We start from the raw sequence: 23,743 nt of genomic DNA, 5'->3' as shown, positions 1-23,743 counted from the left end.
ACTATTCCCAAACCTGACCCAGCAGCTTTAGCCTTAGTTGGGTCCTCTGCTTAGCTAATTCCAATCCTACTCTTTCTAATAAGGATCGTTACATTATTGTTAGGTATGGGGGTAATTGTACACTTCTGCAAATTTGCATTTCAGAATTTTAAATTGTCAGGCTACTATATTAAAGTTTATTCTGAAATATTGTGAAAGTATGAAGGATGTTTTATCTGTAGTTTCTTCTTGTGAAGAAAAATCTGTTTTAAATACGTTTTTCTTCTATTGCACAAATCACTACTCATTGCTTGCAGTGTTTGTATGACTCTGTTGATACGTCTTCTAGTTCCATGGCCATTGCTATGGTTTTAAGGATTTTGCTTAGGCTACATTCTCAGAACTGCCCAGATGATGTTGAAAATGAGATTTTAAATGTTTCCTTGGTTGGAGATTTAGTGTGTGGTGTCTCTGCTATAGAGGTGACCAAAAAGTGTGATGAAACAGGCAAGCTGCTACAGGGAATTGCTAAGATTTTTCAGCCCTCCTTTATCAAAAATTGTGCAAAGGATTTTCTTTCTCCTCATCCAATTTCAGTAAAAAAGAGAATAAACATTCTAAACAAAATTCAGGTAAACAGATGTTTAAGGAAAGGTGGCAAGGAGCTTCCAAAAAGAAGTCCCAAACCACCCAAAACTAAGGACACTACAAGTATGAATGGCTGTTCAAGAGACTTTGTGACCCCCCTCCCACCCTGGCCCTTTTTCTGAATTTCCATTTTTCTCTTTGGCAAAAGATTCTTTCAGACAAATTGGTTATGAAAATCATTCATCATGGTTACAAATGGCAGCAGAAGGAAATTCTTCCTTTCCAGGGGGTCATTCTTCATCCTGCAGATCAGACTGTTTATTTCTATCTGTTTTTCATCACATGCTATCCCAAGGAGTGATAGAAACAGTTCCTCCTTCCCAGGTGGGGAAGGGGTTTTATTCAAGATTGTGCCTAGTCCCAGAGAAAGAAAATACTTGGAGACCAGCTCTGGATCATTCTTACCTAAACTGGTTTGTGATTGTGCCTAGATTCAAAATTATCTCACATTCACATCCTGTTGCCTCTCTTTCCTGTCTCAAGTATCCTAGTAACACTAGACTTAAAAGATGCTTATCATCACATTCCTATTAATCTAGACTTCAGACATTGTTTAAGGTTGTGTGTGCCTGGATCACATTATCAGTTCCCTGCCTTACACTTCTGGACTATCCACAGCACCAAGACTGTTCACAAAGTGTTTAGCTCCTGTAATAGCTCATTGCAGACTACAGGGTATCCAACTTTTTCCTGCATTTAGATGACTTGATTATGTTTGTAGAGTCTTTTTTTTTAATGTCAGGAAATTGCTCTCTTGGGTGAGAGGTCTTTTGCACAAACTGGGATTCCAAGAGAATATTCAAAAGTCTTTCTTATAACTTCATAGATTGTTACTAGGCTAACAACCCAGGGGGCCTTTCTAAGCCTACCCAAGTTTTCCCGAAAGAATAAAGATGTCCTGTATCTAAACAGGTGTTTATAAGTTACCTCTGTCCATAAGGGACATGGGTGCCAGGCCCAGTATAAATTTCCTATTCCCCACCCCCTGGTCTGGGTTGCATTTAAACTGAGTAATAGATGAATTCATATTCACATAAATGGGAAGCCTGTTCCATAGGAAGGGCAGTTTCTGGGACACATATCTGTCTCTTCAGCATGTTCTGTTTAGGTCACAGACAAAATTCAGGTCCCTGGACCTCTGGTACTCTTTGACTTACAAATATGCAGGAGATTCATAAGTCTGGGGTTTGTTGAAGCCTTGTTGGCCAGGCATAGATCACCCCTCAGCAATATATAGGAGACTGAGTAGAGAGCAAGGGCTTTATGGTGCTCTGCATAAGGCAGGTTGTTTATGCTTTATATTCTTTTGTAAGGAACCTCTGAGGTTGCTCTAATTGCTGTATATGTCTGATCAGGTACATACCGAAGGGATCATTGTGATCTATGATTAGTCTGATAAGGGCAGAGTACAGAGGGATAATAACCCTTTGGACCAAGATGGCATGCCCTTACTTATTAGTTGAGTGACATATAAGGATTTCCTCACCATTGTGGCTATGTAGTTGTCAAAAGTAAGGCTACTGTCTATGTGTGTAACCAGATCTCTGACTACCAGGTTGACTCTTAGGGATGTATTATCAACATGGTAATTAATTGGGATGGTTGACTTCCCAAAGGGCACAACTATGCATTTCTTAGCATTGAATTTAAGACCATGGCTTTGTTAGTCAGAGCTAGTCCTTCTTGAAGAATGCTAATGTCTACAGGAGGTCAATAATAACCTTAGCTTGCAATCATCTTCAAACTTAGTCAGCCATAAACCTTCAGCATTTGCTTCCATTTCAGAGAAATAGATGCCAAAAAGGAGTGGTCCCAGTACCAACCCCTTGGGGACTCTGCTAGTGAATGGCCTTTTGGTGGAGGTGGCCTTACCTGTTTTGACCTCCTGGGTCTTATCAGTGAGCCTGTTGGCTATCCAACAGGTAATAAAAGTGTTGATATTTAAATTAGTGAGCTTGTCTGTAATGCCCAAGTGGGGTATTGTATCAAAAGCCTTGACCAGGTCAAGGTAAGCTGTGTGCACAGTCTTGACATTATCCAATGCTTTGGTAACCCTCTCAGAAAAGCCCATCAGATTTAATAGTGATGACCATCCTTTAACAAAACCAATCTGTGATGGGCCCAGTGTTTGTAGGTTACATATGGCCTTATTTATCATGTGCATGATGATTCTTTCCATGACCTTACATATGAGGCTGGTAAGACTTATGGGCCTGCAGATACCTGGATCAGTGGCTGGACCTCCTTTAGGCAGGGGAATGACTGCAGCCATCTTCCATTCCTTGAGCACAAACCTGACTGTAGGCTCCAGCTGAAAGGTGACTCAAGTGGAATATTTATTAAACATCCCAGAATGTTATTGGGGCCTACCGATGCCGTGGTTTTGGGCCTAGAAAGTGCATTCATGGCCTGTTCCCTAATAATGGTTGGGGAGGATTATAGTATGCGGTATTTCCTCTGGACTATGGGGGGAGTACGCAGAGAAATTTAAGCTGAACCTGTCAGGACATTTTCAATCTTTTGGCTGACAGGTTCAGCTCAAATTTCTCTGCCTACTCCCCTATATAGAATAGTACAGAAGTCCCTTTCTATAAAGGGGTAGTTGATAGCCCCCACAAATATCATATTGGATTGAATGGTGAGGGGCTCTAGTACACTGAGATAGGTGGCATGGGTTTTCTTGGGACACGGAGGGGGACCTATAGGTTGCAAGGATATGGTACGAGACCCCATTTATGGTGAGCTGCACATGTATGAGTTCCAGTGGGTCATACAGTTTAACTAGTCTGGATGTGAGGTTGGTTTTATTATACACTGAGACTCCTTTGCCTTTAGGTCCCTTCTGTGCAGCAACTAGTCTAAAGGTGCGAAAGGCATTACAACCTTGTATTGCTGGGATACTGTCTGCAACTTTAAAATATGTCCCCATCACTACACAAATGTTTATACTCTCCTGGGAGAGGAAGCCTTGCAGGGAGTCAAGTTTCTTGTTAAGACTTCTAGCATTGAGCAGTACCTCTTTCAGATATTCCGTAATAGGTTCAGTTAAGTCAGGAGTTTTATTGGTTTGATATTACCTAAAAAGAGCACTATGGGGGTGGGAAAGTTCTTTGCCAATATCCAATAGACTAGAGGGGATAAGATCAAACCTTCCCTTGCAAAGCAGTGGGGTCTGTCAACCATGTCTTCACAGGCTATCAAATACTGTACGCCCTAGGAATGACACCAGAAGCTAAGCCAATTGTTAAAATCAATCATTTTCTGTTGGTAACGTTGGTAACATGGCATCATCCTTGGAGAAGGCAGTATGCTGCTCAGTGCTAGGCTCATACCTGCCTGAGACACATAATCAGTGAATTCGATCATACCTCACTTCATATAGTCAAGGGAGATATTTCTCAGGTCATTAACACCTACATGGACTATGACAGTCATGCTGCCATCTATGATTCAATGACCTGAGTGCCTGTGTGACTTGACGGATTCTAGCCCCAGAAAGGAAGCTAGCTGTGACACTCTCTTTACTCAGTCTGGTGAGGGGGGCATCAGTGTGTCTCACTATAGAATCACCAATGACCAGGAAATTTTGCTATGCACTGGTTTGCCTTAAGGGCTTTGCAGTAGAGGCATTGGATACAGTGTTACTATGTGTAGCTGTGGGTGGTATTTAAAAAGAGTGTTTACATGATGTCTAAGGACTCTTCTTTAACTGTACTGTCCATGAGGTATTGATGCTTTAGGAGGGTTACCTGTAAGTACCTCATCATGAGTAGTTTTATGTGTAGGATGCAGTAGGCATGGTGCAAGTGTCACTGACAACTTCTATAGGATTGGTTTTGGTTGTATGAGAGAGTTTTGCTTCCAGCATGAAAATGTATTTAGACCTCTCACATACTTTATCAATTTTATTAAGAATAAGTGGGTTGTAAGTGTATATGAGGCAATGGCTACAATGCATCAGGATACCCATTTCAACCAGACTGGCCACAGAGAGAGTCAGGAAGTGCATATTCATGGCTACTGATTTACTAGGGAGGAGTGAAGGAAATTTAAATATTGAACAGGTCAGTAACACAAGGAACTTGATGAGCAATGCTCAGCTATGCATAAACTAGATGCTCTAATAGTTAAATGAAATCTGTCTACACAGTAGTGCCATAAGAGTGTAGGCCACAAACCTTCCTGTTGTAAAATAGCTGGTTTAGAGCTCAAGTGCTTAAACCAGAAAACAGATACTTAGAATAACAGGAAAAATAAGCTGCCATCAGCATTTACCAGCTCAGAGGGGTGGAGGCTAACCTCTTCTCCCACAGCAGTGTAGGCCATAAATGTTCTTAATGAAAATAACTGGTTAAGACAAGGAACTTGATGAGCTATGTTCAGCTATGTGCAATCTAGATCCTCTAGTAATTAAAAAAATCTGTCTATACAGTAATGGTACAAGAGTGCAGACTACAGACATTCCTGAACTGGAACCTTAGTTTGAGAGACAGCCTTACAGAACTATCTTCAAGTTATAGAGCTGAGTATATTTTCTGTGTTATTCTGTATTATAGAGCTAAATTGTCTGCTTGATATCTGTGTCTTACTGCTCTGCAAATCTATAGAAAACAGTATATATATTTTTTTATAATTTGCACATTCCTTACATCTGTGTTGAAACTGCTCCCCCCCCCTCATTTCCTGCCTTGTCTTTCAGCTGATATACTTTAGCTAGTGCTGTGTCTCCTTTTAATTAACAACCTGTATTCAAACTGGAACCTAAGTTTGAGAGACAGCCTTACAGAAATATCTTCAAGTTATAGAGCTGAGTATATTTTCTGTGTTATTCTGTATTATAGAGCTAAATTGTCTGCTTGATATCTGTGTCTTACTGCTCTGCAAATCTATAGAAAACAGTATATATATTTTTTATAATTTGCACATTCCTTACATCTGTGTTGAAACTGGTCCTCCACCTCCCCTCATTTCCTGCCTTGTCTTTCAGCTGATATAATTTAGCTAGTGCTGTGTCTCCTTTTAATTAACAACCTGTATTCAAACTGGAACCTTAGTTTGAGAGACAGCCTTACAGAACTATCTTCAAGTTATAGAGCTGAGTATATTTTTTGTGTTATTCTGTATTATAGAGCTAAATTGTCTGCTTGATATCTGTGTCTTACTGCTCTGCAAATCTATAGAAAACAGTATATATATATTTTTATAATTTGCACATTCCTTACAACTGTGTTGAAACTGCTCCCCCACCCCCTCATTTCCTGCCTTGTCTTTCAGCTGATATAATTTAGCTAGTGCTGTGTCTCCTTTTAATTAACAACCTGTATTCAAACTGGAACCTTAGTTTGAGAGACAGCCTTACAGAACTATCTTCAAGTTATAGAGCTGAGTATATTTTCTGTGTTATTCTGTATTATAGAGCTAAATTGTCTGCTTGATATCTGTGTCTTACTGCTCTGCAAATCTATAGAAAACAGTATATATATTTTTTAAAATTTGCACATTCCTTACATCTGTGTTGAAACTGCTCCCCACCCCTCATTTCCTGCCTTGTCTTTCAGCTGATATAATTTAGCTAGTGCTGTGTCTCCTTTTAATTAACAACCTGTATTCAAACTGGAACCTTAGTTTGAGAGACAGCCTTACAGAACTATCTTCAAGTTATAGAGCTGAGTATATTTTTTGTGTTATTCTGTATTATAGAGCTAAATTGTCTGCTTGATATCTGTGTCTTACTGCTCTGCAAATCTATAGAAAACAGTATATATATTTTTTATAATTTGCACATTCCTTACATCTGTGTTGAAACTGCTCCCCCACCCCCCCTCATTTCCTGCCTTGTCTTTCAGCTGATATACTTTAGCTAGTGCTGTGTCTCCTTTTAATTAACAACCTGTATTCAAACTGGAACCTTAGTTTGAGAGACAGCCTTACAGAACTATCTTCAAGTTATAGAGCTGAGTATATTTTCTGTGTTATTCTGTATTATAGAGCTAAATTGTCTGCTTGATATCTGTGTCTTACTGCTCTGCAAATCTATAGAAAACAGTATATATATTTTTTTATAATTTGCACATTCCTTACAACTGTGTTGAAACTGCTCCCCACCCCTCATTTCCTGCCTTGTCTTTCAGCTGATATAATTTAGCTAGTGCTGTGTCTCCTTGTAATTAACAACCTGTATTCAAACTGGAACCTTAGTTTGAGAGACAGTCTTACAGAACTATCTTCAAGTTATAGAGCTGAGTATATTTTTTGTGTTATTCTGTATTATAGAGCTAAATTGTCTGCTTGATATCTGTGTCTTACTGCTCTGCAAATCTATAGAAAACACTATATATATTTTTTTATAATTTGCACATTCCTTACAACTGTGTTGAAACTGCTCCCCCACCCCCTCATTTCCTGCCTTGTCTTTCAGCTGATATAATTTAGCTAGTGCTGTGTCTCCTTTTAATTAACAACCTGTATTCAAACTGGAACCTTAGTTTGAGAGACAGCCTTACAGAACTATCTTCAAGTTATAGAGCTGAGTATATTTTCTGTGTTATTCTGTATTATAGAGCTAAATTGTCTGCTTGATATCTGTGTCTTACTGCTCTGCAAATCTATAGAAAACAGTATATATATTTTTTATAATTTGCACATTCCTTACATCTGTGTTGAAACTGCTCCCCACCCCTCATTTCCTGCCTTGTCTTTCAGCTGATATAATTTAGCTAGTGCTGTGTCTCCTTTTAATTAACAACCTGTATTCAAACTGGAACCTTAGTTTGAGAGACAGCCTTACAGAACTATCTTCAAGTTATAGAGCTGAGTATATTTTCTGTGTTATTCTGTATTATAGAGCTAAATTGTCTGCTTGATATCTGTGTCTTACTGCTCTGCAAATCTATAGAAAACAGTATATATATTTTTTATAATTTGCACATTCCTTACATCTGTGTTGAAACTGCTCCCCACCCCCTCATTTCCTGCCTTGTCTTTCAGCTGATATAATTTAGCTAGTGCTGTGTCTCCTTTTAATTAACAACCTGTATTCAAACTGGAACCTTAGTTTGAGAGACAGCCTTACAGAACTATCTTCAAGTTATAGAGCTGAGTATATTTTCTGTGTTATTCTGTATTATAGAGCTAAATTGTCTGCTTGATATCTGTGTCTTACTGCTCTGCAAATCTATAGAAAACAGTATATATATTTTTTATAATTTGCACATTCCTTACATCTGTGTTGAAACTGCTCCCCACCCCTCATTTCCTGCCTTGTCTTTCAGCTGATATAATTTAGCTAGTGCTGTGTCTCCTTTTAATTAACAACCTGTATTCAAACTGGAACCTTAGTTTGAGAGACAGCCTTACAGAACTATCTTCAAGTTATAGAGCTGAGTATATTTTCTGTGTTATTCTGTATTATAGAGCTAAATTGTCTGCTTGATATCTGTGTCTTACTGCTCTGCAAATCTATAGAAAACAGTATATATATTTTTTATAATTTGCACATTCCTTACATCTGTGTTGAAACTGCTCCCCCAACCCCCTCATTTCCTGCCTTGTCTTTCAGCTGATATAATTTAGCTAGTGCTGTGTCTCCTTTTAATTAACAACCTGTATTCAAACTGGAACCTTAGTTTGAGAGACAGCCTTACAGAACTATCTTCAAGTTATAGAGCTGAGTATATTTTCTGTGTTATTCTGTATTATAGAGCTAAATTGTCTGCTTGATATCTGTGTCTTACTGCTCTGCAAATCTATAGAAAACAGTATATATATTTTTTATAATTTGCACATTCCTTACATCTGTGTTGAAACTGCTCCCCACCCCCTCATTTCCTGCCTTGTCTTTCAGCTGATATAATTTAGCTAGTGCTGTGTCTCCTTTTAATTAACAACCTGTATTCAAACTGGAACCTTAGTTTGAGAGACAGCCTTACAGAACTATCTTCAAGTTATAGAGCTGAGTATATTTTCTGTGTTATTCTGTATTATAGAGCTAAATTGTCTGCTTGATATCTGTGTCTTACTGCTCTGCAAATCTATAGAAAACAGTATATATATTTTTTTATAATTTGCACATTCCTTACATCTGTGTTGAAACTGCTCCCCACCCCCCTCATTTCCTGCCTTGTCTTTCAGCTGATATAATTTAGCTAGTGCTGTGTCTCCTTTTAATTAACAACCTGTATTCAAACTGGAACCTTAGTTTGAGAGACAGCCTTACAGAACTATCTTCAAGTTATAGAGCTGAGTATATTTTCTGTGTTATTCTGTATTATAGAGCTAAATTGTCTGCTTGATATCTGTGTCTTACTGCTCTGCAAATCTATAGAAAACAGTATATATATTTTTTATAATTTGCACATTCCTTACATCTGTGTTGAAACTGCTCCCCCACCCCTCATTTCCTGCCTTGTCTTTCAGCTGATATAATTTAGCTAGTGCTGTGTCTCCTTTTAATTAACAACCTGTATTCAAACTGGAACCTTAGTTTGAGAGACAGCCTTACAGAACTATCTTCAAGTTATAGAGCTGAGTATATTTTCTGTGTTATTCTGTATTATAGAGCTAAATTGTCTGCTTGATATCTGTGTCTTACTGCTCTGCAAATCTATAGAAAACAGTATATATATTTTTTATAATTTGCACATTCCTTACATCTGTGTTGAAACTGCCCCCCCCCTCATTTCCTGCCTTGTCTTTCAGCTGATATAATTTAGCTAGTGCTGTGTCTCCTTTTAATTAACAACCTGTATTCAAACTGGAACCTTAGTTTGAGAGACAGCCTTACAGAACTATCTTCAAGTTATAGAGCTGAGTATATTTTCTGTGTTATTCTGTATTATAGAGCTAAATTGTCTGCTTGATATCTGTGTCTTACTGCTCTGCAAATCTATAGAAAACAGTATATATATTTTTTATAATTTGCACATTCCTTACATCTGTGTTGAAACTGCTCCCCACCCCTCATTTCCTGCCTTGTCTTTCAGCTGATATAATTTAGCTAGTGCTGTGTCTCCTTTTAATTAACAACCTGTATTCAAACTGGAACCTTAGTTTGAGAGACAGCCTTACAGAACTATCTTCAAGTTATAGAGCTGAGTATATTTTCTGTGTTATTCTGTATTATAGAGCTAAATTGTCTGCTTGATATCTGTGTCTTACTGCTCTGCAAATCTATAGAAAACAGTATATATATTTTTTTATAATTTGCACATTCCTTACATCTGTGTTGAAACTGCTCCCCACCCCCTCATTTCCTGCCTTGTCTTTCAGCTGATATAATTTAGCTAGTGCTGTGTCTCCTTTTAATTAACAACCTGTATTCAAACTGGAACCTTAGTTTGAGAGACAGCCTTACAGAACTATCTTCAAGTTATAGAGCTGAGTATATTTTCTGTGTTATTCTGTATTATAGAGCTAAATTGTCTGCTTGATATCTGTGTCTTACTGCTCTGCAAATCTATAGAAAACAGTATATATATTTTTTATAATTTGCACATTCCTTACATCTGTGTTGAAACTGCTCCCCACCCCCTCATTTCCTGCCTTGTCTTTCAGCTGATATAATTTAGCTAGTGCTGTGTCTCCTTTTAATTAACAACCTGTATTCAAACTGGAACCTTAGTTTGAGAGACAGCCTTACAGAACTATCTTCAAGTTATAGAGCTGAGTATATTTTCTGTGTTATTCTGTATTATAGAGCTAAATTGTCTGCTTGATATCTGTGTCTTACTGCTCTGCAAATCTATAGAAAACAGTATATATATTTTTTATAATTTGCACATTCCTTACATCTGTGTTGAAACTGCTCCCCACCCCCTCATTTCCTGCCTTGTCTTTCAGCTGATATAATTTAGCTAGTGCTGTGTCTCCTTTTAATTAACAACCTGTATTCAAACTGGAACCTTAGTTTGAGAGACAGCCTTACAGAACTATCTTCAAGTTATAGAGCTGAGTATATTTTCTGTGTTATTCTGTATTATAGAGCTAAATTGTCTGCTTGATATCTGTGTCTTACTGCTCTGCAAATCTATAGAAAACAGTATATATATTTTTTATAATTTGCACATTCCTTACATCTGTGTTGAAACTGCTCCCCACCCCTCATTTCCTGCCTTGTCTTTCAGCTGATATAATTTAGCTAGTGCTGTGTCTCCTTTTAATTAACAACCTGTATTCAAACTGGAACCTTAGTTTGAGAGACAGCCTTACAGAACTATCTTCAAGTTATAGAGCTGAGTATATTTTCTGTGTTATTCTGTATTATAGAGCTAAATTGTCTGCTTGATATCTGTGTCTTACTGCTCTGCAAATCTATAGAAAACAGTATATATATTTTTTATAATTTGCACATTCCTTACATCTGTGTTGAAACTGCTCCCCCACCCCCTCATTTCCTGCCTTGTCTTTCAGCTGATATACTTTAGCTAGTGCTGTGTCTCCTTTTAATTAACAACCTGTATTCAAACTGGAACCTTAGTTTGAGAGACAGCCTTACAGAACTATCTTCAAGTTATAGAGCTGAGTATATTTTCTGTGTTATTCTGTATTATAGAGCTAAATTGTCTGCTTGATATCTGTGTCTTACTGCTCTGCAAATCTATAGAAAACAGTATATATATTTTTTATAATTTGCACATTCCTTACATCTGTGTTGAAACTGCTTCCCACCCCCTCATTTCCTGCCTTGTCTTTCAGCTGATATAATTTAGCTAGTGCTGTGTCTCCTTTTAATTAACAACCTGTATTCAAACTGGAACCTTAGTTTGAGAGACAGCCTTACAGAACTATCTTCAAGTTATAGAGCTGAGTATATTTTCTGTGTTATTCTGTATTATAGAGCTAAATTGTCTGCTTGATATCTGTGTCTTACTGCTCTGCAAATCTATAGAAAACAGTATATATATTTTTTTATAATTTGCACATTCCTTACATCTGTGTTGAAACTGCTCCCCACCCCTCATTTCCTGCCTTGTCTTTCAGCTGATATAATTTAGCTAGTGCTGTGTCTCCTTTTAATTAACAACCTGTATTCAAACTGGAACCTTAGTTTGAGAGACAGCCTTACAGAACTATCTTCAAGTTATAGAGCTGAGTATATTTTCTGTGTTATTCTGTATTATAGAGCTAAATTGTCTGCTTGATATCTGTGTCTTACTGCTCTGCAAATCTATAGAAAACAGTATATATATTTTTTATAATTTGCACATTCCTTACATCTGTGTTGAAACTGCTCCCCACCCCTCTCATTTCCTGCCTTGTCTTTCAGCTGATATAATTTAGCTAGTGCTGTGTCTCCTTTTAATTAACAACCTGTATTCAAACTGGAACCTTAGTTTGAGAGACAGCCTTACAGAACTATCTTCAAGTTATAGAGCTGAGTATATTTTCTGTGTTATTCTGTATTATAGAGCTAAATTGTCTGCTTGATATCTGTGTCTTACTGCTCTGCAAATCTATAGAAAACAGTATATATATATTTTTATAATTTGCACATTCCTTACATCTGTGTTGAAACTGCTCCCCACCCCTCATTTCCTGCCTTGTCTTTCAGCTGATATAATTTAGCTAGTGCTGTGTCTCCTTTTAATTAACAACCTGTATTCAAACTGGAACCTTAGTTTGAGAGACAGCCTTACAGAACTATCTTCAAGTTATAGAGCTGAGTATATTTTCTGTGTTATTCTGTATTATAGAGCTAAATTGTCTGCTTGATATCTGTGTCTTACTGCTCTGCAAATCTATAGAAAACAGTATATATATTTTTTATAATTTGCACATTCCTTACATCTGTGTTGAAACTGCACCAAACCCCTCATTTCCTGCCTTGTCTTTCAGCTGATATAATTTAGCTAGTGCTGTGTCTCCTTTTAATTAACAACCTGTATTCAAACTGGAACCTTAGTTTGAGAGACAGCCTTACAGAACTATCTTCAAGTTATAGAGCTGAGTATATTTTCTGTGTTATTCTGTATTATAGAGCTAAATTGTCTGCTTGATATCTGTGTCTTACTGCTCTGCAAATCTATAGAAAACAGTATATATATTTTTTTATAATTTGCACATTCCTTACATCTGTGTTGAAACTGCTCCCCCCCCCTCATTTCCTGCCTTGTCTTTCAGCTGATATAATTTAGCTAGTGCTGTGTCTCCTTTTAATTAACAACCTGTATTCAAACTGGAACCTTAGTTTGAGAGACAGCCTTACAGAACTATCTTCAAGTTATAGAGCTGAGTATATTTTTGTGTTATTCTGTATTATAGAGCTAAATTGTCTGCTTGATATCTGTGTCTTACTGCTCTGCAAATCTATAGAAAACAGTATATATATTTTTTATAATTTGCACATTCCTTACATCTGTGTTGAAACTGCTCCCCACCCCCCCCCCTCATTTCCTGCCTTGTCTTTCAGCTGATATAATTTAGCTAGTGCTGTGTCTCCTTTTAATTAACAACCTGTATTCAAACTGGAACCTTAGTTTGAGAGACAGCCTTACAGAACTATCTTCAAGTTATAGAGCTGAGTATATTTTCTGTGTTATTCTGTATTATAGAGCTAAATTGTCTGCTTGATATCTGTGTCTTACTGCTCTGCAAATCTATAGAAAACAGTATATATATTTTTTATAATTTGCACATTCCTTACATCTGTGTTGAAACTGCTCCCCACCCCTCATTTCCTGCCTTGTCTTTCAGCTGATATAATTTAGCTAGTGCTGTGTCTCCTTTTAATTAACAACCTGTATTCAAACTGGAACCTTAGTTTGAGAGACAGCCTTACAGAACTATCTTCAAGTTATAGAGCTGAGTATATTTTCTGTGTTATTCTGTATTATAGAGCTAAATTGTCTGCTTGATATCTGTGTCTTACTGCTCTGCAAATCTATAGAAAACAGTATATATATTTTTTATAATTTGCACATTCCTTACATCTGTGTTGAAACTGCTCCCCCACCCCCTCATTTCCTGCCTTGTCTTTCAGCTGATATAATTTAGCTAGTGCTGTGTCTCCTTTTAATTAACAACCTGTATTCAAACTGGAACCTTAGTTTGAGAGACAGCCTTACAGAACTATCTTCAAGTTATAGAGCTGAGTATATTTTCTGTGTTATTCTGTATTATAGAGCTAAATTGTCTGCTTGATATCTGTGTGTTACTGCTCTGCAAATCTATAGAAAACAGTATATATATTTTTTTATAATTTGCACATTCCTTACATCTGTGTTGAAACTGCTCTCCCACCCCCCCTCATTTCCTGCCTTGTCTTTCAGCTGATATACTTTAGCTAGTGCTGTGTCTCCTTTTAATTAACAACCTGTATTCAAACTGGAACCTTAGTTTGAGAGACAGCCTTACAGAACTATCTTCAAGTTATAGAGCTGAGTATATTTTCTGTGTTATTCTGTATTATAGAGCTAAATTGTCTGCTTGATATCTGTGTCTTACTGCTCTGCAAATCTATAGAAAACAGTATATATATTTTTTATAATTTGCACATTCCTTACATCTGTGTTGAAACTGCTCCCCCACCCCCTCATTTCCTGCCTTGTCTTTCAGCTGATATAATTTAGCTAGTGCTGTGTCTCCTTTTAATTAACAACCTGTATTCAAACTGGAACCTTAGTTTGAGAGACAGCCTTACAGAACTATCTTCAAGTTATAGAGCTGAGTATATTTTCTGTGTTATTCTGTATTATAGAGCTAAATTGTCTGCTTGATATCTGTGTCTTACTGCTCTGCAAATCTATAGAAAACAGTATATATATTTTTTATAATTTGCACATTCCTTACATCTGTGGTGAAACTGCTCCCCCACCACTCATTTCCTGCCTTGTCTTTCAGCTGATATAATTTAGCTAGTGCTGTGTCTCCTTTTAATTAACAACCTGTATTCAAACTGGAACCTTAGTTTGAGAGACAGCCTTACAGAACTATCTTCAAGTTATAGAGCTGAGTATATTTTCTGTGTTATTCTGTATTATAGAGCTAAATTGTCTGCTTGATATCTGTGTCTTACTGCTCTGCAAATCTATAGAAAACAGTATATATATTTTTTATAATTTGCACATTCCTTACATCTGTGTTGAAACTGCTCCCCACCCCTCATTTCCTGCCTTGTCTTTCAGCTGATATAATTTAGCTAGTGCTGTGTCTCCTTTTAATTAACAACCTGTATTCAAACTGGAACCTTAGTTTGAGAGACAGCCTTACAGAACTATCTTCAAGTTATAGAGCTGAGTATATTTTCTGTGTTATTCTGTATTATAGAGCTAAATTGTCTGCTTGATATCTGTGTCTTACTGCTCTGCAAATCTATAGAAAACAGTATATATATTTTTTATAATTTGCACATTCCTTACATCTGTGTTGAAACTGCTCCCCCACCCCCTCATTTCCTGCCTTGTCTTTCAGCTGATATAATTTAGCTAGTGCTGTGTCTCCTTTTAATTAACAACCTGTATTCAAACTGGAACCTTAGTTTGAGAGACAGCCTTACAGAACTATCTTCAAGTTATAGAGCTGAGTATATTTTCTGTGTTATTCTGTATTATAGAGCTAAATTGTCTGCTTGATATCTGTGTCTTACTGCTCTGCAAATCTATAGAAAACAGTATATATATATTTTTATAATTTGCACATTCCTTACATCTGTGTTGAAACTGCTCCCCACCCCCTCATTTCCTGCCTTGTCTTTCAGCTGATATACTTTAGCTAGTGCTGTGTCTCCTTTTAATTAACAACCTGTATTCAAACTGGAACCTTAGTTTGAGAGACAGCCTTACAGAACTATCTTCAAGTTATAGAGCTGAGTATATTTTCTGTGTTATTCTGTATTATAGAGCTAAATTGTCTGCTTGATATCTGTGTCTTACTGCTCTGCAAATCTATAGAAAACAGTATATATTTTTTTATAATTTGCACATTCCTTACATCTGTGTTGAAACTGCTCCCCACCCCCCTCATTTCCTGCCTTGTCTTTCAGCTGATATACTTTAGCTAGTGCTGTGTCTCCTTTTAATTAACAACCTGTATTCAAACTGGAACCTTAGTTTGAGAGACAGCCTTACAGAACTATCTTCAAGTTATAGAGCTGAGTATATTTTCTGTGTTATTCTGTATTATAGAGCTAAATTGTCTGCTTGATATCTGTGTCTTACTGCTCTGCAAATCTATAGAAAACAGTATATATATTTTTTATAATTTGCACATTCCTTACATCTGTGTTGAAACTGCTCCCCCACCCCCTCATTTCCTGCCTTGTCTTTCAGCTGATATACTTTAGCTAGTGCTGTGTCTCCTTTTAATTAACAACCTGTATTCAAACTGGAACCTTAGTTTGAGAGACAGCCTTACAGAACTATCTTCAAGTTATAGAGCTGAGTATATTTTCTGTGTTATTCTGTATTATAGAGCTAAACTGTCTGCTTGATATCTGTGTCTTACTGCTCTGCAAATCTATAGAAAACAGTATATATATTTTTATAATTTGCACATTCCTTACATCTGTGTTGAAACTGCTCCCCCACCCCCCCTCCCTATTCTTGGTTGTAGTTTAAATTTGGTGGCTTTTGCAGTGCCCACCCCACTGTAGATTTGATCTAAGACACTCCCCCAGGACATCTCTTTACCGCATTCTACCTAATAAACCCTTTCTGCACTTGCTTTTAGTCCTTTTTAATTTAATTACATTTTTTCAAACTGTGTGTGGACTAATATTGCTACATATTCAAGTGTGCCAGCTTGCACTGCATGAGAATTGTATTTACTACTGCTTTTGCTACTTTTCTAAAAAAAAACATCTTCTGCTTTTACTGTACTTGTGTTTCTTCCTACTTTATTTTGCTTTTGCGTCATCTTAAACGTTCTCAATTGTATTTATTACTGCTTGGTGTAACTCATTCTAAGCCTTTTAGTTTAAACACTTGGGCTTCAGACCAGTTGTTTTACATTGAGAGGGTTTGTGGTCTGCACTGTAGTGGCAGAACAGGTAGCTTACATCCCTCTAAGTTGGGAACTGCTGATTGAGGGCTCAGTGTCTGTTATTCTAAAAGTATATTAATTCTGGTTTAAGCACTTGGGCTTTCAGGCCAGTTATTTTACATTAAGAGGGTTTTGTGGTCTGCACTCTTGTGGGAGGAGAGGCTGGACTCTGCCCTTCTGAGCTGGGAATTTCTGGTTGAAGGCTTACAGTGCATGCATATCTGAATTTCTTCTTACTGAAATTGGTACACCTTGTTTGCTGTAGCATAGACTAGATCCAGGCCTGCTGAATCTAGCTTTGTTTGTATAACTTGAGCACTAATCCAGGCATTATTTAAAGTATTCAGTTGTATTTATTACTGCTTGGTAGTAACTTGGTTAAAGTGTAGCTATCATTCTAAGTCTTTTGGATTAAGCACTTGGGCTTCAGACCAGTTGTTCTACATTAGGAAGGTTTGTGGCATGCACTGTGGTGGCAGGACAGGTAGCTTTCATCCTTCTAAGTTGGGAACTGCTGATTGAGAGCTCAGTGTCTATTATTCTTAAAGTGTATTAGCTCTGGTTTAAGCACTTGGGCGTCAGGCCAGTTATTTTACATTAAGAAGGTTCGTGGTCTGCACTCTTGTGGGAGGAGAGGCTGGACTCTGCCCTTCTGAGCTGGGAATTTCTGGTTAGAGGTTTATAGTGCCTGAATATTTGAACTGTATCTTACTGAAATTGGTACACCTTGTTTGCTGTAGCATAGACTAGATCCAGGCCTGCTGAATCTAGCTTTGTTTGTATGCTTGTTATTTCCCTGGAACGCTAATTCCACCTAAAACGCGGATTCTCAGCGCTTCTGTGGATCCCTAGTGATACCTGCATTGCTTACTGTACTTATTTCCTTGCTTCGCTTGAAAGAAAGTTACTGTTTGTCGTTTTTGCATTTAAGTTACCTGTAACACATTGCACTTGTTACCTGGCACTTGCTCATTAAAGCAATTATAAGTCAGCACTAAAAATTAAAAGCACTACACCCTCGCTCCCCATTGGCCCTTGTTTTCAATTATAAAGGAATTCCCAATATTATTCTAGCATGTCCAAAGGTCAGTTGTCAATCTCCTCTCCGGTCCAGCTGGTGAATATGGGAAACTTGAGGCAATGTTACAACTGCCTCATGTACACAGACAACCCTCTCCTCCTCCCAACAAATTCCAACACATGAGAGATGCAACCATATAGCCAAACTGGAGGCTAAGCTCTCTCAACTCAGTACTGGCATAACCAGTCAGGAGGAGAAGGAAACCACACTCACTACAATTCCAGTCTCACATAGACCTACCACGACAGCAAACCAAACACATAATCACACAAAAACATACTGGAGGCTCTAAATAAACATCTGCCTAAGCAGCAGAGACCTCCAAAGCAGACACCCAAGCAACGCTACCCCAAAACAAAACACGTGCAACACATATCTCACAAAGCCAGTGTGCCAAACAGTCACAGCCCTTAAGGCTAAACAACACACCTGATACACTTGTAATAGGTGACTCTATCGTCAGGCACACTGACGTCCCGCTCACCAGGCTGAACAAGGAGAAGGTCACGGTGAGCAGCCTGTCTGGCGCTAGGATCCGCCACATAACACAAGCACTCAGGTCACTCCAAGGCAAGTACAAATATGACTCAGTCATTGTCCATGCTGGTGTGAATGACCTGAGACGTACCTCCCTGGACTACATGAAAAGAGACATAGAGGAGCTCTCTGAGCATGTAGCCCAGGCTGGTATGACCCTGACCTTGAGTAGTATCTTACCCTAACCAAGAATGATGCAACAATATGAAGACAAGATGATCAATTTCAACAATTGGCTTAAGTATTGGTGTCATTCAAAGGGAATCCAAAGATTGACAGTTTGGGTGCATGAAGTACACAATGAGGAACCTTGTTTGCAGACAGAAACGCCTCCGAGTCAAAAAGCTTCTTAACGCTTTTATTTTGAACAAACCAAAAGAGCGTTTTCGCCACAGACCACTGCAGCTTCTTCAGAGAAACAAGTTAGACAAAAAACACTCACTTTAAAAATACTACATCAGGAAATGACATATTCCTGTTTCCTGTTACCGAACAGTTGTATTTAAAAACACATACAAAGTGCTAAAAAGATAAAGGCATCCCACATTTAAAATCATTTTTAAAAGTAGCACACAACAATAAGAAATGGATTCAATTATATGAAAAAAGATCTCAGCGACTTAACAATAATATAGATGACAAAAAACAGATGTCATTACTATTTACAATAAACAACTATACAAAATATGTAAGTAGATCTATCGAAAAGTATACTCCTGTTCAGGGGGTCAGAATTGGAAGCGAAAAACTTAGTGGATAATATCAGTAATTCCACTGAGTTCCTGAAGTTCACTTTTAAATTTTCTACCATCGAGCTGGATTATTTAGATGTCAAACTTACGAAGGATATTTGCCATCAGTGCTTCAGGTCCACCGTCTTTAGGAAAGCCACATACTGCAATTCTTTCCTGCACTTCACCAGCTTTCACCCTCACAAACAGAAAAGATCTATAGTGAAGGGACAGCTGGTGAGGGCAGGAAGAATGTGCAGCACCCTTGTGGATTTTGTTAAGGAATGTTCATTTCTGAAGGAAATGTTCATTAACCGTGGCTATCCTGAGAAAATGGTTTGTGAACTTATTGAGGAAGTTACTCTTAAAAGAACTAGAGGCTTCTACACCCCTTTATTGACTAAACAAAAGGTCTCCTTAAGTGTAGTTAGTAGTCTCACAGATGAGGTGCCTATAAGTGGTCTAATAGGTAGCAATGTTGACCGCAGAGAATCAAATACAAATTTATCTTTGAGCTTCGTCACTATTTTTAGTACTAATTCAGAAGCAATTCTGGACATCATCCGTAAGAACTGGAGGTTGATATCCTCAAATCCATCACTAGCAGGAAAATTGGGAGACGAACCTAGATTTATTTTTAAACGATCTAAAAATTTGAAGGAACTATTACAAAGGGACATCCAACAGCATAGTTTTTATAAAAGGAAAGGAATGTCCAGATGTGGATTCTGTAACTTCTGTAACAATGTCCGAACAGGGGAGACATTCCTTGTTAGGGACAGGAAGTTTGTCATCAAGCATGCACTTAATTGTGAGAGCAAATCAGTTATATACATTGCTATGTGCAACTGCTGCTCTGGGTTCTACATCGGAAAAACCGACAGGAGACTGCGAGATAGGATGTATGAGCACTTGTATGCAATTAGGACATGTAAAGATGACAACGCACTGGCCAAACATATTGCATTGTTCCCAGGACATAGTTTTAGCTTTATGGCTATAGACCATGTACCCTTAAAAATCAGAGGGGCCCTGTATCTTTAATACTAGAAAATTGTGAGCTGGATTGGCAGTTGCGCTTGGACGCTTTCTGTTTCCCTGGCCTTAACACTAACTGCAACATTGCCCCAGTTCTTAAATTAAAAAGTTATTTTAGGTAAAACCTACTGTTATTATATAGTTTTCTCTGACTTTAGGTCTGACCCGTATATCAGGCAACACATATTGGATGACTTGGCAGTCTTGTGTGTTTTCAGCACCTTGCACTAACACATTGGGTCTAGCCAGTTGACTTGACCGTCTACTATTCAGGGCTTGCTTAACCTAACAGTCAGGGATATAACCTAGTCTTAGTGGTCTTAGTAGGAAGACACAATGGATTTTCACGTGCTGAATCTTTTAGGTCGCACGTGTTTTCCGCAGGGCAAAGGATATTTTTCCCCTTTCCTTTTCTTTCCCCTTCTCCCCCCCCCCTTCTTCTTCCTTCTTTTTTCCTTAGTCCTGCATGGTTACAGCACAGACAGAATGTTTAATAAACTAAGCCTGAGCAAATATGAGCAGTATTTATCCCTTATACATACCTCATATAAGGTAAATTTGTTTTTAATGTTTTAAGAGAGTATCAGAGTATACTTTTCGATAGATCTACTTACATATTTTGTATAGTTGTTTATTGTAAATAGTAATGACATCTGTTTTTTGTCATCTATATTATTGTTAAGTCGCTGAGATCTTTTTTCATATAATTGAATCCATTTCTTATTGTTGTGTGCTACTTTTAAAAATGATTTTAAATGTGGGATGCCTTTATCTTTTTAGCACTTTGTATGTGTTTTTAAATACAACTGTTCGGTAACAGGAAACAGGAATATGTCATTTCCTGATGTAGTATTTTTAAAGTGAGTGTTTTTTGTCTAACTTGTTTCTCTGAAGAAGCTGCAGTGGTCTGTGGCGAAAACGCTCTTTTGGTTTGTTCAAAATAAAAGCATTAAGAAGCTTTTTGACTCGGAGGCGTTTCTGTCTGCAAACAAGGTTCCTCATTGTGTACTTTTTGGTCTGACTTGTTTGAAAGCAGTTTTTGTGGTTTTTCGTAGGAGGATTCCTGTTGGTTTGCAGCTCTGCAGCCTTCCGTGTTTTACCTTGTTTACCGGTAGTTGTTAGCAGTTGACTAACAGTTGAGTTAATGGCAACTGGCAGTACTGCCATGGACACTGACTTAACTTCGCTGATAGCAGGTCTATCAGCTAGACTGGATGACATGAACTCGAGGATGGATACGATGCAAGCTTCCTTCCATGCACTGAGAAATGGTCCGAGCCGGAATGGTTTGACAATAGAGCACAGCCAGGGCCCAAATGAAGATTGGATCCCAGCAGCGCAACCTAACCCTCGGACTATGTCATCTGCCGATGTTCTTGGCACAGGAATGAGCCAAGGACCTGGATTACAGCTTTCCGGTTTAAGTCCGAGTGGCCTGGAAGCAAATAGATGGACTGGTTCGTACGCTGCAGTGGCCTCTAACGATCGTACCACCGTCCAAACAACTTCTCGGAATGGAGCAGTTGCTGGTTCCAGTAATGACAATATACCCACAGGGTCTAATAATAGAATTCCAGACCTCGGTGGCTGGCTATTGGACACTACTAACTTGCTTTTCACCGAGCAAGGAATAAATACAGGTACTGTCGCAAATAATGATGGCTTGTGCTTATCAGAAAAGCTTAAGATTTTTGACTCTAAATTATTAAAATTAAAAAAACTGCAGCTTGAGTCTGCTTACTTCAAGCAATGCATTAATGAAAATATTGTACCAAAAGGCTTCGGAATAATTTTCGCCTTCTGGTTTAATTTCAGACCATGACTTCTTGATTGACCTGGAGGCTCTTTTTCAAAAACATGGTGCTGAGTTAATGAATGTTATTATTAAGCACTATGGTGCAAATGTTGATGTTGTATTAAAAGAAATTAATGATTTAGACAATGAAATTAAGCAACATTTAGATTTTAATAGATACCAGTTCGATTACGGACGGATCTTGTCCAGTATTGATACTCTGCTACTTAAACTAAAGGGAAACAAGAGTAAAAATTGAGTAGGGACAGAGAGGCTTATGGTAAAAATGCTGCTTACCCTAACCTTAAAGGGACCAGACATGTTCGTATAAGTAGTAATAATGAATATCCTGTCCAAACACTAGGTGAGGATGAGGACGGGTAGAAGACCTTGATGAAGAAAACTCTGGGAATGTCCATGCCACCCCAACACCTAGAAGGAGTAATAGAATTAAGGGCTTTGCTAAAGATAAGGGAAGCCACGAGAGAAGTGACAAAGGTCACAATGACAATAGGGGGCACAACACTTATAATGCAGGGAATAGTAACAACAAAAATTTTTAGAACAGCGCAGCAAGAAGTCTTACAGAACGAAGTAACAAACTTGCCCCTGCTTGATCCCATACCTAACTTCTTGGTGGCAGATTGTTCTAGTATAGTCGACGCTGATGCCTCCAGCTCACCTTCTTATGGTGGGCCCCTGTTATTCTCACTAACACGAATGGCGACTTTACCATTTACAATTTTCTGACATCATTTTGGACCAACAATTGATAGAATTGTTAGCTTTTGGAAACACTTTTGTTCCAACTTCCTATGGGAATGTTGCTAAAGAAATTATTGAACTAAAGTGTTTTGTAAGAAAAATGAATCTTAAGTTACTGTTCAATCATGAAACAGAGGTTGTGAATCATGGTGAAGTAAACGCCATCCCCAATGTAGGACTTCCAAAACTGTCCAGTGTTTTTAATCCTCCATTACATTCTACGTTGGAATTGTTTGAGAACATGTGTGAATTTGATTTTAGATTTTTGGGTAACAAATATAATGAATATAATAGGCCTACAACTCCCAATATTTCTAAAGAACAACGCTTATTACTGGATGAACTTAGTCAGTTACCTATACGGGTGTTAAAACCGGACAAGGGAGGAGGCTTGGTGATTTTTCATAATGCCACCTATAATGAGAAAATGACTTCCCTCCTTGATAGTGATGCCTACACAAAAGCTTCAAGAAATGAAGCTAACGGTACCACACAAAGGATTAGGGGATATTTTAGGGACCTTTTCTTAACGGGGAAAATTGATATCAAGACATATAATTATATTGACATCATGTCTTCTAAGATCCCCGTTATGTTTGGGATCCCTAAAATCCATAAAAGTGTTACTGACCCCCCTATGAGAGCTTTAATTGACAGCAGATCCTCTATTACTTACCCATGTTCCAAACTAATCACACACATCTTGGACAAATACGTTAAGTACATTCCAAGTGTGTGTAAGGACTCATGGACATTTTTGGACAACATAAACAAACTGCCATTCAATGAAGATGACAACTTGTTAACTATTGATGTCATTGACCTCTATACGTGCATACCGCACTTAGAGGCGGTTGAATGGACAGGGTCAATGTTACAAAATTTTGGGGCGTCTAGATTGGAGGTCGAACTGGTTATGGAATTACTTGAAATAGTACTAACCAGTAACTACTTCCTATTTGTGGTGACTTCTATTTACAGAAACGGGGTAGCGATGGGCTCCCCATGTGGAGCAGGTGTGGCAAACTATGTAATGGGGTACTGGGAAGCAAACATCTTGGCTGATCTCCCTGGTATCATGGCCCCTGTTACCTTCTACACCCGCTACCTTGACGACATGTTCCTCCTGTTCAGGGGGTCAGAATTGGAAGCGAAAAACTTAGTGGATAATATCAGTAATTCCACTGAGTTCCT

The sequence above is a fragment of the Protopterus annectens genome, chromosome 3.part1 (genome assembly GCF_019279795.1).
Source record: "Protopterus annectens isolate FY-2018-M chromosome 3.part1, PAN1.0, whole genome shotgun sequence".
In the NCBI taxonomy this organism is placed as follows: Eukaryota; Metazoa; Chordata; order Ceratodontiformes; family Protopteridae; genus Protopterus; species Protopterus annectens.
This window is presented reverse-complemented; position numbering follows the sequence as displayed.